Here is a 13,340-nt window from a genome sequence, read left to right as displayed (position 1 = left end):
GTGGGTGAGGAGACAGAAGGTGATTCTTTTGTTGACGGGGAGCCAGTGCAGGTCTCTCAGATGTCCGGAGATGTGGCTGGTTCGTGGGATGTCGAGGATGAGTCTGGCTGAGGCGTTCTGGATCCGCTGGAGTCTCTTCTGGAGCTTGGCGGTGGTACCGGCGTAGAGGGCGTTGCCGTAGTCCAGTCGGCTGGTGATGAGGGCCTGGGTGACGGTCTTCCTGGTCTCGGTGGGGATCCACCAGAAGATCTTCCGTAGCATGCGTAGGATGTTGAAGCACGATGAGGAGATGGCGTTGACTTGCCTGGTCATGGAGAGGGAGGAGTCCAGGATGAAACCCAGGTTCCGTGCGTGGTCCGTCGGTTTGGGTGCGGTGCCCAGGGCGGGGGGCCACCAGGAGTCGTCCCAGGCGGAGGGCGAGGAGCCCAGGATGAGGACCTCCGTCTTGTCTGAGTTCAGTTTCACGCGGCTGGTTGTCATCCACTCGGCTACATCTTTCATCCCTTCGTGCAGATTGGCTCTGGCGGCGGCGGGGTCGTTGGTCAGGGAGAGGATCAGCTGTGTGTCGTCGGCGTAGGAGATTATGTTGAGGTTGTGTTGGCGTGCGATGGCCGCGAGGGGGCTCATGTAGACGTTGAAGAGGGTGGGGCTCAGCGAGGATCCTTGAGGGACGCCGCAGATGACTTCGGTGGCCTCTGACTTGAACGGTGGTAGGCGGACTCTCTGTGTTCTTCCGTCGAGGAAGGAGATGATCCATTCCAGTGCCTTCTCCTGGATTCCGACGTTGCTGAGGCGCTGCACTAGGGTGCGGTGGCAGACGGTGTCGAAGGCCGCGGAGAGGTCTAGGAGGATGAGGGCCGCTGTTTCTCCATTGTCCATCAGGGCTCGGATGTCGTCGGTGGCGGCGATGAGGGCGGTCTCGCTGCTGTGGTTGTGATGTTGTGGTGCCCCTGAGTGATGCTGTGGTGGTGCTGAGTGATGCTGTGGTGGTGCGACAGATAGATAGATAGTGAGTGCGATGGATAGATAGAGTGAGTGCGATAGATAGATAGATAGTGCGATAGATTGATAGAGTGAGTGCGATAGATAGAGGGAGGGCGATAGAGGGAGGGCGATAGATAGATAGAGGGAGGGCGATAGATAGATAGACAGAGTGAGTGTGATAGATAGAGTGAGCGCGATAGAGTGAGCGCGATAGATAGAGTGAGCGCGATAGATAGAGTAGGCGCGATAGAGTGAGCGCGATAGAAGGAGGGCGTTAGATAGATAGAGTGCGGGCGATAGATAGATAGAGGGCAGGCGATAGATAGATAGATAGATAGAAGGAGGGCAATAGATAGAGTGAGGGCGATAGATATAGTGAGGACGGTAGATAGAATGAGACAAAGGGATAAAGAAGAAAATGCAATGACACGGCGAACGAATGAGAGAGGGGAGCATGTAAATGTGTGTAAAGTGATGTTAGTAAGAGAGACAGAGAACAACAGAAGTGAGTGGAAGGCAGAATGTTGAGAGGAGGAGAGAAAATAGAGAAATATGAGGTGCATGACGGGGCTGAAGAGAAGTTGTAAAAGGGAATGAAAAGACATAAAAATAACGAGCCCTATTGCATTGCAAATGCTTGTTATTTGTGCATGGATTTTGTGTTGGGGATCGGAAATCTGGAGTCCGCACATGCATGCAAGGATTTTCAAATATTATAGACTCCAACCCGTACAGAATAGCACTATGGTCATCAGATAGGATCCTATGAGAAAAGCACTGGTAAATGCAGCTTAGCTGCAACATTTTACTACTACTTTATGTCCGTCACCTACCCACTAACGCGACAGACCTAGCAAGCTGAGTCTGACAACTCCCAGCAGCATGACACCATACAGCTGTGGAATCATAAACTTTTCCTCTGCAATTTTAAAACGAATACATAAGCCAGCAGCTGCAGCCACTCCGGAAATTATATCTGCAACACATTTCGAACAGATTACTGCTTTGACAAACCCGAACATGAAAATTAAGATACTGCTGCTTCAGGGAAGCAACTGCTGCGGATATTCGGTAAGGGTCCCTCCAAAACAAAATTACAAGTGCCGATCCGTACTTCCAATGGAACGTGTTTTTAAAATAAACGGGAAACAGCGGCAATTGTGCTGAACCTCTAAAATTAGCAGGCAGCAGTGGGTGGGAGGTAGTGTTCGTGGGGATTGTGGATGGCACAGGGAACTTTAATGACAGCAACAGGAGCTGAAGCACAGAAGAGTACGAGTTTGAGCTATTGACATTGTAAATGACAATGCCTTTTATTTATGTTTTGGTTTTTAAAACATAAACAAAAAGCGTTGTCATTTACAATGCCATTAGCTCAAACTCGCATAAATGCGAGACGTATTACATTGCAAATGCTTGTTTCATATTGCCAACAAACCTACCCCCATGTCACGTGTATTGCTGCATTTACCTATATCAAAATACTTCAGGCTCCCGTTAGGTACCTTCAAGCATGATTGAACAGAGCAAGCGTCCTCCAGGCTGGCCGGGTACCATAGTCCTGTTCTGAGATTTTTATTCAAAAGACCAGTGCATTCTGGGAGATGAGGTCTTCATTTCTTTACATTGAAGCTATGCAGCTGCCACTGAGAATAATTTATGAAAAAATGTCAGCCAACGGTTGCCCGGGATGTGGCCTAACAGCTACATCGGTCGACCTCAAAGCTGGGGCACCAGAATTGAGTCTAGGCAGGGACGCTTAACTACCTGTAATTCTGGGCAAAATCACGTATTCTCCCCATGCCTACTAAAAATGAATGTGTCCATCTGTAACGCAACTGTCATTTATGTGAAGCGCTCTGATACCTATGGGTTCAGTTAGCGCTATATAAAACTCTAGATTAAAACATGTTGGCACCAGATCAAGGAAATTGCCCAACTGCTGTGAAATGTTGGGCTATTTCAGAGTAATTTTTAAACACAGCAAGTCTTAGTGCTTTTATATTTGCACTAATGAAAAGAGTGAAGATGTTGTTAGTGCAAAAAAGATATTTTGTGCTAACTCTGGTCGAGGTGTCGGTTCATTGTGTGAAAATTTGCCAAGCACCCGTAAAAACAAATGCTGCAACCTGTACAAAATGGCCGCCGCTGTTGGTGCCTTTTACATGAGCTGGCCCATAGAACGATTACAATCCATGCTCTGCTGTGGGGTTGCACAAAGCCCGGTACACCGTTTTTAGTCACATGCACGAAAGCCCCTTTCACTCACAGGATGGTGGATGAGGAAATTATTCTCATGCCAGCACACTCCGTACTAGTATAGGGAAAGTCTTGTTAGGCAGAAAATGACATTTAGACATTCATTTCGGAATTGCAGACATTACAAGCCCAAGACAGCGCTGGCCTAGGGTGTGCATTACTTGCTTGTTAATGGCATGAGACCTCACAGCACAGTGTCTCTGAAGCGGGCGCTGCGCTCATTAACAAAGTAAAAAACATAAAAAATGAAACCGAGTGCGATGTCCCTGAAGCGGGTGCCGCACTTATTACAACAAAGTAGAACAAGTTCTTTAGAAACTACCTCATGTCAAAGTACCCGTAACCATGGCCATCGCATTTCAGGCTATAGTATCCTGGTCAATGTGATAATCGACTGCACACCAACCAAAACAAGCTTGCTCCGTGGGGAAAGTGAAAGTGCGCGATGCGCGCGCTAGCACCGAAAGGGGTGCTCGTAAAACAAGATGTGCGCACACACTCATGAAAAAAGAAACTAAGCGTGGGGGCGGGACTTCCGTCTTGTGCGCGAATCAGCGCCCACGGAGTTCCTGGCCCGAGTAGCAGTAGTGACGCGGGGCTCCCATGCCCGAGGGAGAGCCCCGCGGAGGCTACAGAACACCGGATTGCCGGTAAGTGGGACTGTATGCGGGAGCGGGGGCGGGGGGGGGGGGGCGCGTGTGTGTATGCAACGGCGGGGGTGGGTTCTCTGTATGTATGGGTGCGTGCATGGGTGCTCGTGTGTGTGCGTGTCTGTATGTGTGTGTGCATGGGGGGCGGCAGCGTGTGTATGTGCGCGCGCGCCTGTGTGAGTGCAGGGGGTGGGGGCTGCCTGTGTGTGTGTGCGCCGTGTTTGCATGCAAGCCAAGCGAAAGCAGGGGCTGTGTGTACGTGTCTGCGCAGGCGCATCTGAGAGGCGATGAAATCTGGAAAGGAAAAGCGCGTGGCACATTGCTGTCCACATTCCCAAATACGGGCAACATTAGTTGTCTTGCTGACAGCTTTCTATGCTTTCGCATTGAAAGCTAGGTCAGCTCGACCTAAAAACGAAATTAGCAGTATTTTCACTGTCCGGACATGCAAATCACACAGGTACATGTCCTACCTTTTAAAAACACTACACCCTGCCCGTGAGGCTGCCTTGGGCCTACCTTAGGTGTGACTTACATGTAGTAAAAGGGAAGTTTTGGGCCTGGCAAGTGGGTGCACTTACCAGGTCGAAATGGCAGTTTAAAAATGCACACACAGACACTGCATTGGTATTTGTCTGAGACATATTTGAAGGGCTACTTGTGTGGGTGCACACTCAGTGTTCCAGGCTCACTCATAGCATTACATTTACAGACCCTCAGACCAGCTGGTGCACTTTGTTACAGACTTACTAGTAAATCAAATATACCAGTCATAGATAGACCAATCACCTATACAATTTACACAGGGAGCACTTGCACTTAGGACTGGTCAGCAGTGGTAAAGTGCCCAGAGACCTAAAAACAGCCTAAACGAAATGCAAATGCAGTAAACAGTCAAAAAACTGGTGGTCAGAAGCAAAAAGACAGGGGCCCTCACGCCAAAGATGCCATGTCGGACAGAAACTTAATAATAAACGTCATAATCGGTTAACAATTCATTTCTCTTTTGCTCATACTTTCAAGCACGCTTTTATGGTGCTGTTTCTCCACATTGCCACGTGTGATGATGGCTCTGGAGAGCAGGAATAGTTGAAGTGAATTTATTTCAATAACCACAACCAAGGCAGTGCTGATTAGACGTCTTTCAACTTCCCTTGCTCCAGTCGCTCTCTCACCTCCTGGAAACTGATATCAAGGGCAAGTAAAATAAACATAACATTGGACCGACTCCACACTGGCCTATCACAGCAGTGATCACATCTGCCACCATTTCGGGTACCACAGGAGCAACCACAGCAGTTAATACAGTAGCAGCAACAGGTAACACAACAGAAGTGATCACAGCTGCTGCAGCAGCATCAGTACCAATAAAATGGACCACAACAGCCACCCGAGCTGCCTGCAAGGAAGGGAGGGACAATAGGAATGACCACTATTGCGAATCCATGTGAAACACAACATTCTTTGCAATGCTTGAATTAATCCTAGCCTCTGGTGAATGCTGTGGACTGTATTTTCTCTCAATTTCTTTGTTAACTCTGTGCCACTACAGAGACAGACTAACCATATGCAAATCAAATCTGAACCTAGTCTAGTAGGAATAAAAAAATGTAAATTGATACTTGTATAGTGCACTACTCACCCGCAAGGGTCTCAAGGCGCTTGTACGAATACCGCTGTGGAACCCATCCTGGCTTTCCCTGTGAGGCGCCCACTCCTGGGCAACCCCAAGGTGGAGGCCAGGCATCCTTAGCGTTGTGGGGGCCGTTGTGGAGATTAAGCAAGCTATTGCCCAGAGTTGCAGAGTGGGACTCCATGATTGGAATAGGTACCGAGGCGAATAGTCTGTGTCAGTGGCAGCTTGCACAGATAAGAGTGGTGAGACGGGGCTGAGTGGGGGGTGTTGGACGTCGACCAACGACTGTATAAGTAATATTAAATAAAACCACTTACTTTGCTTGCGCTGCATTGCTGACTCGGGATGTGGCGACCGCAAAGTAAGTGGTTTTATTTATTTATTTAATATTACTTATCCCATTGTCTGTTGACTTCCACCACCCCTCACGCCTCCCCCGCCTCACTGCTTTTACCTGTGCGGGCTGCTACTGGTCTACGCGAACTGCAAAGTCACATCCCCTCTGCACGGGAGCAGGAGCAACCTCAGTCTGTTTTTGGGCATTGAGGTATAGCTTTTGACCTGTGGCACAATGAGTACAAGTTCTACATCTGGGCATATCATTTGCTAGTAGGGTATCTCACTGAGAAGAACAATGATGCACTGGCAAAACCAATAGGACTGGATTAAATGTGCAAACACAGGTAACCAGAAAAACACAATTGTGGCAGAAGCTTGCAGTGCCTCGCAGCAAGTTTCACAGGGACACAGTATTGGGAGGGAGTGGCAGGGGGGGAGCAGACCACAAACCTTGATTGTGTTTAAAAGGTTGCTTTATTGAAACAGGTGCACATAAAATTATAATTCCTCAAAAATGCCTTACAAAAATAAACCTCACTATTCAAACCACGTACCTGACCCCGCCCCTAAAATTTTCTTGAACCCGTCCCACCTGTACAGTACAACCTTACAAACAATACAAAGCAATACATCAAAGTATAAGCCCATAAATTCAACCCATCCGTTAAAACAACCTCCCCTGCCTGCCTCTTTACAACTGTCAATCACCCAACATGTGTAACTGAACTAAAAATTAACCTGTCTACCCTTTCCCTGTCGATAACCCAACTTCAACGCTGATCAAAAAACCTCTGCCAAACCTGGCAAACTTCCAATAAACCCGCCACCCAGAAAGTAGGGGGGGGACTTCTCCCCGCTTTCTCCCCCCCCCCTCCCCAAAGTAGGCCATCTGGTGTCAAACTATGCAGAATGTTTCTGGACGTTCAGAACATCTTGACAACACCTCTCTAATTTCCAGTAAATAAAGGTCCATGCCAAGCCTGGATAGATGCACTTCGTCATCTCTAAAAAATTCCATTGTCTCAAAACGTATCTCTTTTTGGGTCACTCTTCCAAAACAACCTGGACATTTTCAGTGTTCACCTTCCTCCCGCCCTGCCAATGGCCCTAGGGTTCAAAGCTCCCCTCCAAACTCTGCGCCGAACCAATTCAGTCAACAACACGTGGCATCCAGACCATTGCTCCCTTAATTATGACAAGTCCTTCTTCATTGCCCTCATAAGGACCACACCCTTCACACCGACCAGATCGTTCTCGCCAAGGTGAATTAAAAACATCCGGGCAGTTACCATCTGTTCAGACAGGATATCAATTCCTTCCAAAGCATACCCCCTTGCCCTTCCAGACAATTTTAAAAAGACGTTCATTAAAACCCAACATTGCACCGAAATAACACTGGCACGCCTGGACCTGCGCCCATTTGATAAGCGAGTGTCCCACTATCCGTATGGTCAATTCCTTCAATTGGGCCCAGCCATCGAACCTGTAATGAGAGAAAATAGAATGAAACTCACAAAAAGGAGGATGATGCATGCGTCTCCTCTGCATTCCATCTCACATAGTGCTGAAAACATTCTGACGACCAGCGCCCCAGCCGCATAACGTCCTCCCGCGTCCAACCCCTGTTGTTTGCCTCCGTTGCTGCCCCAATCCTAAAGGAATGTATCCCATATAAAGCCCCATCAAGCCCAATACTGTGCAAAGCCTTCCGCAACACCATTGCGCAGCTGGTAATCCGTCACCCTCTTCCCGTTGTCGTGCTTGAAAACCACCTCTTCCCCGGAACCTCCTGACATGGCTTGCCAACGTAGCGCCCAACGCAGCGGACGCGTAGCAGCTGGAACGGCTGCTTCTAACCGAACCCCTTTTCCGATACCCCGCTGGACCATTTTGGAACTGGCCAGCCAAATCAGTGTCCCTCTTTCCTCGATGGACACGTCTTGCCAACGAACACCCCCTTTTAACTTGTTGCCCAATAGCTCAGAAACTGTAAATGCCCCAAAGAACATCCAAACCATAAGGGTTGAGAACAAAAACGCTTCAAAACTGTCCCTACAGATTGCCGGTAAAGTCCCCAGTAACCGGGCCAACGTCTGCCAAGAAAGTGGGCGACACAACATCCACTCCGCTCCCTAGCCTAACCCTCCAGCATCCTCCTACCCATCTCCTCCCTGACGGGGTGCAACCCCACAAAAGCTTCCCCATGAACGCACTGCCCTCCAATTTCCCAGCGATGGTAACTTTAGAAAGGCCCTTCTCAATGAGGTCCAAAATAAATTGAATCACATCCTCAGACCGCCACCAGACCTCAGATCGCTTATAGGCCCTTGATGCCAAAAACTCCCTCCAAGCCAGATTATATGCTGCCCACATGGCCGCTGACAAAGAACCTACCACCAGTTGTAGCACCCTTCGTTGCCTACATACCAAAGATGCTCTGGCATTGGGGTCGGTGTCCTATCCGCCTCCTTGCCAGCCCACGGAATCTCCCCCACTGTGAACGAGACAAAGCATTGGCTGTGTCATTGTCCACACCAGGTATATGCAGTGCCCTAAAAGCAATGTCATGTCTGAGGCAACCTAGCACAAACCCTCTCAACAACTTTAATATTTGCTCATCTCTGGTGGACTGCCTATTGATGATCTCCACAACTGCCATGTTATCAACTCAAAACAAAACTCTCTTGTGTGCCAACTCCTCGCCCCACAGCATCAGTGCCACCAGTAACGCAAAAAGCTCCAGAAAAGCTATGCTTCCCCCGTCCCTCCACTGTTGTGGCCACTGCTCAGCACACAACCTGCCCTGCCAATATAGGCCAAAGCCGTCGCTGCCAGCTGCATCGGAAAAGATCTGTACCTCCCACTGGACGTCCTCCTCTCTGGCCAATGGCACTCCTTTAAAAGATTGTAGAAAAATTTACCACATGCGCAAAAATCCTCCTTCACCCCTGCTGATAGGCGGACACGGTGGTGAGATAAATGATGTCCTGCCAGGGCCCGCCCCAGCCGCGTACCAAAGGTCCTCCCTGCCCTGACCACCCTGCACGCAAAATTGAAATTACTGAGTAGCACTTGTATGTCCTTTACTGTCACTTTCTGCTTTGACAACATTCTGTTTAACAGCTCCAACATTTTCACTTTTTTTGTCAACTGGCAAGCTAGCCCGCATTGCCACAGAATCAATTTCAATCCCTAAAAAAGTCGGAGCCGTGCAGGGTCCCATTGTCTTCTCAGGTGCCGACGGCACCCCCAGATCATCCATGAGCTCATGGAAAGTGTCCATTGCTATCTGGCATTTCGTGGAGCCCGGTGAACCGACAAAGAAGAAATCGTCCAGGTAGTGCGTCACCAATGTGTGACCTGTATGCTGCATGAAGTACCACTGCAAGAAGGTGCTAAAACATTCAAATAAAGCACACGACATAGAGCAAAAGCTTTGTCCACGTATCATTTACCTTCGAATTGGGTACCCAGGAGATCCCAATCATCTGGATGGACTGGAAGCACCGAAAAGCCGATTTTATGTCACACTTCGCCATCACTGCAGTTGCGCCTGCAGTCACCACTAGTGACATGGCCACGTCAACTGAGGAATATGAAACTGAGGCCGCCTCCTCATCAATAAAATCATTAACTGAAGACCCTTCTTCTGGCCACGAGAGATGCTGAATCAATCTGTATTACCCCTCCTATTTTCTGGGCACTACCCCGATTGGCAAGATAATCAAGTTCTACGTTGGCCAATCATCAAAGGGGCCTGCCATTCTCCCTCCACACACTTCTTTAGTCAATTTGTCTTGCACCACCTGTCTGTGTTCTGAAGCCGATTTTCGGTTATCCGCCCACCGCCTCTAATGTAGCCCTTGGTAACCCAGGTGAAACCCCTCTGTGAACCCCTCCAGAAGCATCCGCTTTTCCCTCATATCCCCATACCCCCACAGGTCCTCTTCTAGCTTTACTAACCTAACTGTGGTAGGCGCCTTTGGGCACAGCACCCTGAGGTCCTTTGCCCCCCCCCTTTTGTTCTGGTATTGCTGAGATTGTCCTGATGTGCCTGCGCTTGGCTGCTGCCATTGCTGGCTTCCCTGTGCCTTGCCGCCCCAACAGTTAACAAGGGGATGGCATCCACTACATTTTGAGCACTCATGCTTAAACCTGCAGTACTCTCTCGTGCACAGGCCCTTATTAAAGTCCCAGCATGCACCTCCTGCCCCAGATTGTGTCGCCGTCACGCCTCCCACCCCTCCCCGGGAGGGCTTCCCCTGAAAGGGCCGGTACACCAAAGGCAAACCGCTAGCCGTTAAGATGGTCTTACCGCCTTTCGCAGCCCCCATCGTGTGCTGCCACAAATCTGTGTCCAGTTCCCCGCACCTCGCTTCCGGATCCCAAGCCATACGGGCCCGGAACTCCTCATCATATTGTGCCCAAGCGTAGCCACCCCTGTGATCTGTGCCTTTCGAATTACATCCTTGTACTCAAAAATGGCTACCTAGCGCTCGGGGAAACTTCTCACAGTAAACGCTGACGTTAATCAAAAGTGCTTCCGTCCAATTCTCTATGGTCAACAGCACCTTAGGCCTCTTGGCCAACTCATATTCCTCCTCCTTAGTGCCCTCCTTGGACCTTACTTGCCTGTGTAGAAGCTTCAGCATTTCGACGTATTCCACTTTCCAAATACGCTCCTTGGTTGCCTGCATTAAGTGAGCACCCAAAGGCTTTGTCACTCCCAAATATGGCAGTTTCTTCATTTTCAACTCTTTACTCCCCAAAGGTACCTACCCCGTATCCTTAACATATTTCCCTTTGTGTAATCTCCATTCAATCTCTCGCCCACCCCCTCCTCCCCCGTCCCCACTAGCCCCGTGTTAGGTTTGGCCTGTCTCTTCTGGTCTCATCTGACTCTAAGATGGGTGCCCGGACAGACACCAACCGTCTTGCCTCTGGCTCTGTCTCATCCGCCACCCGAGGAGCCCTCACTGAGGGGCCATGCTCTCTCCTTAATTCCGACGCCGGTGCCCTTCTGTGCGGTGCCACCGCTGGTGCCTGCGAAATACTAGGAAACACATGAGAGGTCCCCCCCTCCTCATTTTGCCGCAATTCCCCTTCTTCGGGGCTGTCTTCATCATATTACAACACATCAGGCTCCTCCACCTGGAGCTCTTCATTACCAAAATCAACACCACAGGCCCTAACGTACCCAGCATGCCCTACACTGGCCCTACCGGACCCGACATGCACTCCTTGCGTGGGAGCCGACTGTACATGCCGATACTCCCTCTTGCGTTGACCTCTGGAATTCAGTTTTCGCTGGTGTAGCAGACCGCCTTGACCTGCTTTTCGTTGGGGCCAGCGAGGTCCTACTGGACCTTCGTGTGCTGGCCGCAACGGGATCCCCTGCCGGTACGGAGTGCTCCGCGTGAAGCTCCACCCTCCCTTCACCTCAGTGTAATTGGGCCGCTCCCCGCCCTACCTTGTCTGCTGCGTTGCGACGCTCTGTGCCCTGTAAAGAAAAAGTTTGGACTGATGTGCTGGGTCCCTCATTTCTGCCCTCTAAACCTGCCCCCTGTAAGCCCAGGGCAAATGCCCCGGCCAGCTTCCCCCTTTCATGACCTGCCTGCCCTGACCTACCAGTCCATACCAAAGGGGGAGAAGCCCCCACATTCCTCCTCCCCGCTCCACTCCAACATAGCCTCAACCACCGCTGACGTGGGGCCCAAGCCCCGGCCCCCTCCCTCCTTGGCCCCTTTAGCCCCGAGCCCCCCTCGTTGGGCCCCACCTGTGAGCTTCCCCAGCCTGAACCCCCGCCGGCCTGTGCACGTCCATCGGTGCCCCCGGAGGGAACTGAAACTCCAACTGCTCCCCCCCCCCCCCGGCGCGGCTTTGCACCCCCTCGGACCAGGACAGACAAATGTCCAAGCCCTCCCAAGCTGGGCCCTCCCCTGCCGAATCCAGCTCAACCGGCATACCAAACTCTGACCCACATCCACTGCCCCCAGCCCCCCAAGCAATGTCCCAAGACCCGAGGCTGAGGGCCTCTGCTGCTCCTCCCCCTCCCGCCTGCGCCCATTTGCCATTCCCCCTAGAGCTTCCCCCTACAGAAAATGTCTCCCACTCCCAGAGCCTTGCAATGCCCAGCGCGAAGGCCCTGACAAGATCTCCCCTTCCTTCCCAGGAGAGCGGAGCACACACGGGCCCCCTGGCTACATATCTCTGCCTTCAGTGACAGCCACAGGCGCGACCGAAAGGGAGGCTAAGCGTTGCTTGCCTCCTCGCCCGCCACGCTTCACACTTGCTGCGGGCGCAGAGCCTGCTCATTCCTTGCGTCCAGAGCCCAGCAACGGCTTCCGGGGCTCCGCTGCAAGGACCCCTCGCTGCCCTACTTGCTCCCCAGCTACACACCCCGTACTGCCAAACGTCCCCGGATGCTCCACACCCCCAGACCGACCATCCCCTGCCAGGGCCGCCTTCCTGCTACGTGGGCGGCCCGTTCACTCACCGGATTAAGGCAACGCCTTTTTGGAGATGTGCATGCGGCCACAGCCGCTGCGACACACGCCGCAGCCTGCAGCGCAGGTGGCGCTGGCCCCGCTGCCTCCCCCACAACCAAGTCCATCCTCCCTGCCTTGCTCAGCAGACGGAGGGCTTCAAGCACTCGGTAATCCTCCATAAAGCACGGTAATGTGATCTATTAATAATAAAGCACCAAAAACGACCTGTCTAACAAAGGTACTAACTCCAAAAAACCTCACAAAAACTACACTACGCTAAAGCTCCCGGTCACCAAACCTAAAATGGTGGCTGGGAGCAGGAGCCCTAAGAATTTATATTTGGGCTCCAATTGGGCTATAAATAAAAAGAGCCCAAAACAAAATGGCTGGCTTGAAGCCTGCCCCCCCCACCCTTCCCAAACTGCCCGGTTTGTGTCTAACGATTAGAACATTTGAGTCAGATCTTTCCAGTGCCTGTCTTTAAACAAAGCAACCTTGCCTGGTTCAGCCAACTCTTGTCTTTCCCTATAGTTAATTTTGTGTTCTGCTTTCAAACGCTTCCCAAATTTTCTTCAGTAATTTCACCGAAACTATAAAATGCATTTCACAGAAGCACTTGCTCGGCCTATCAGACTGCTGAAATAAATTATGTAGCTGTACATTCCTTACCCCCTTCAATACCTTTCTGTTTTGAAATCAGCAGCCGATGCCAGAGCCCATGAAATATTTGCCGGTGTCAGCGGGGCACTGTATTAAATTCTGCATCTCTTAAATAAATAATAATCAACGGGTTCTTAGTGTGCAGAAAAGAGCCATGCACAAGGTGATGCGCGACAAAGTAATTCATATTTTCCCTGTAAACTCTCATTCCGGATTGAGGAATTTTTCTGTACTGAAGCTGATTTTTATATGCCTGAGGCAATTTATCCTGTTAATACGCATCCATGTTCACATTATTCTTCATTTTGTTTGAATTGAGAATAT

General features: G+C 50.5%; 1 protein-coding gene across 1 annotated transcript in view; it reads left to right on the top strand.

Annotated features, from left to right (window-relative positions):
• ZFAT (zinc finger and AT-hook domain containing) overlaps positions 1–13,340 on the top strand; it is a 933,238-nt gene that overhangs the window by 75,521 nt on the left and 844,377 nt on the right. The window lies entirely within an intron of this gene.

The sequence above is a fragment of the Lissotriton vulgaris genome, chromosome 4_1 (genome assembly GCF_964263255.1).
Source record: "Lissotriton vulgaris chromosome 4_1, aLisVul1.2, whole genome shotgun sequence".
Lineage (NCBI taxonomy): Eukaryota > Metazoa > Chordata > Amphibia > Caudata > Salamandridae > Lissotriton > Lissotriton vulgaris.
The sequence above is the reverse complement of the archived record's forward strand: the minus strand, read 5'-3'. Positions and strand labels throughout refer to the sequence as shown.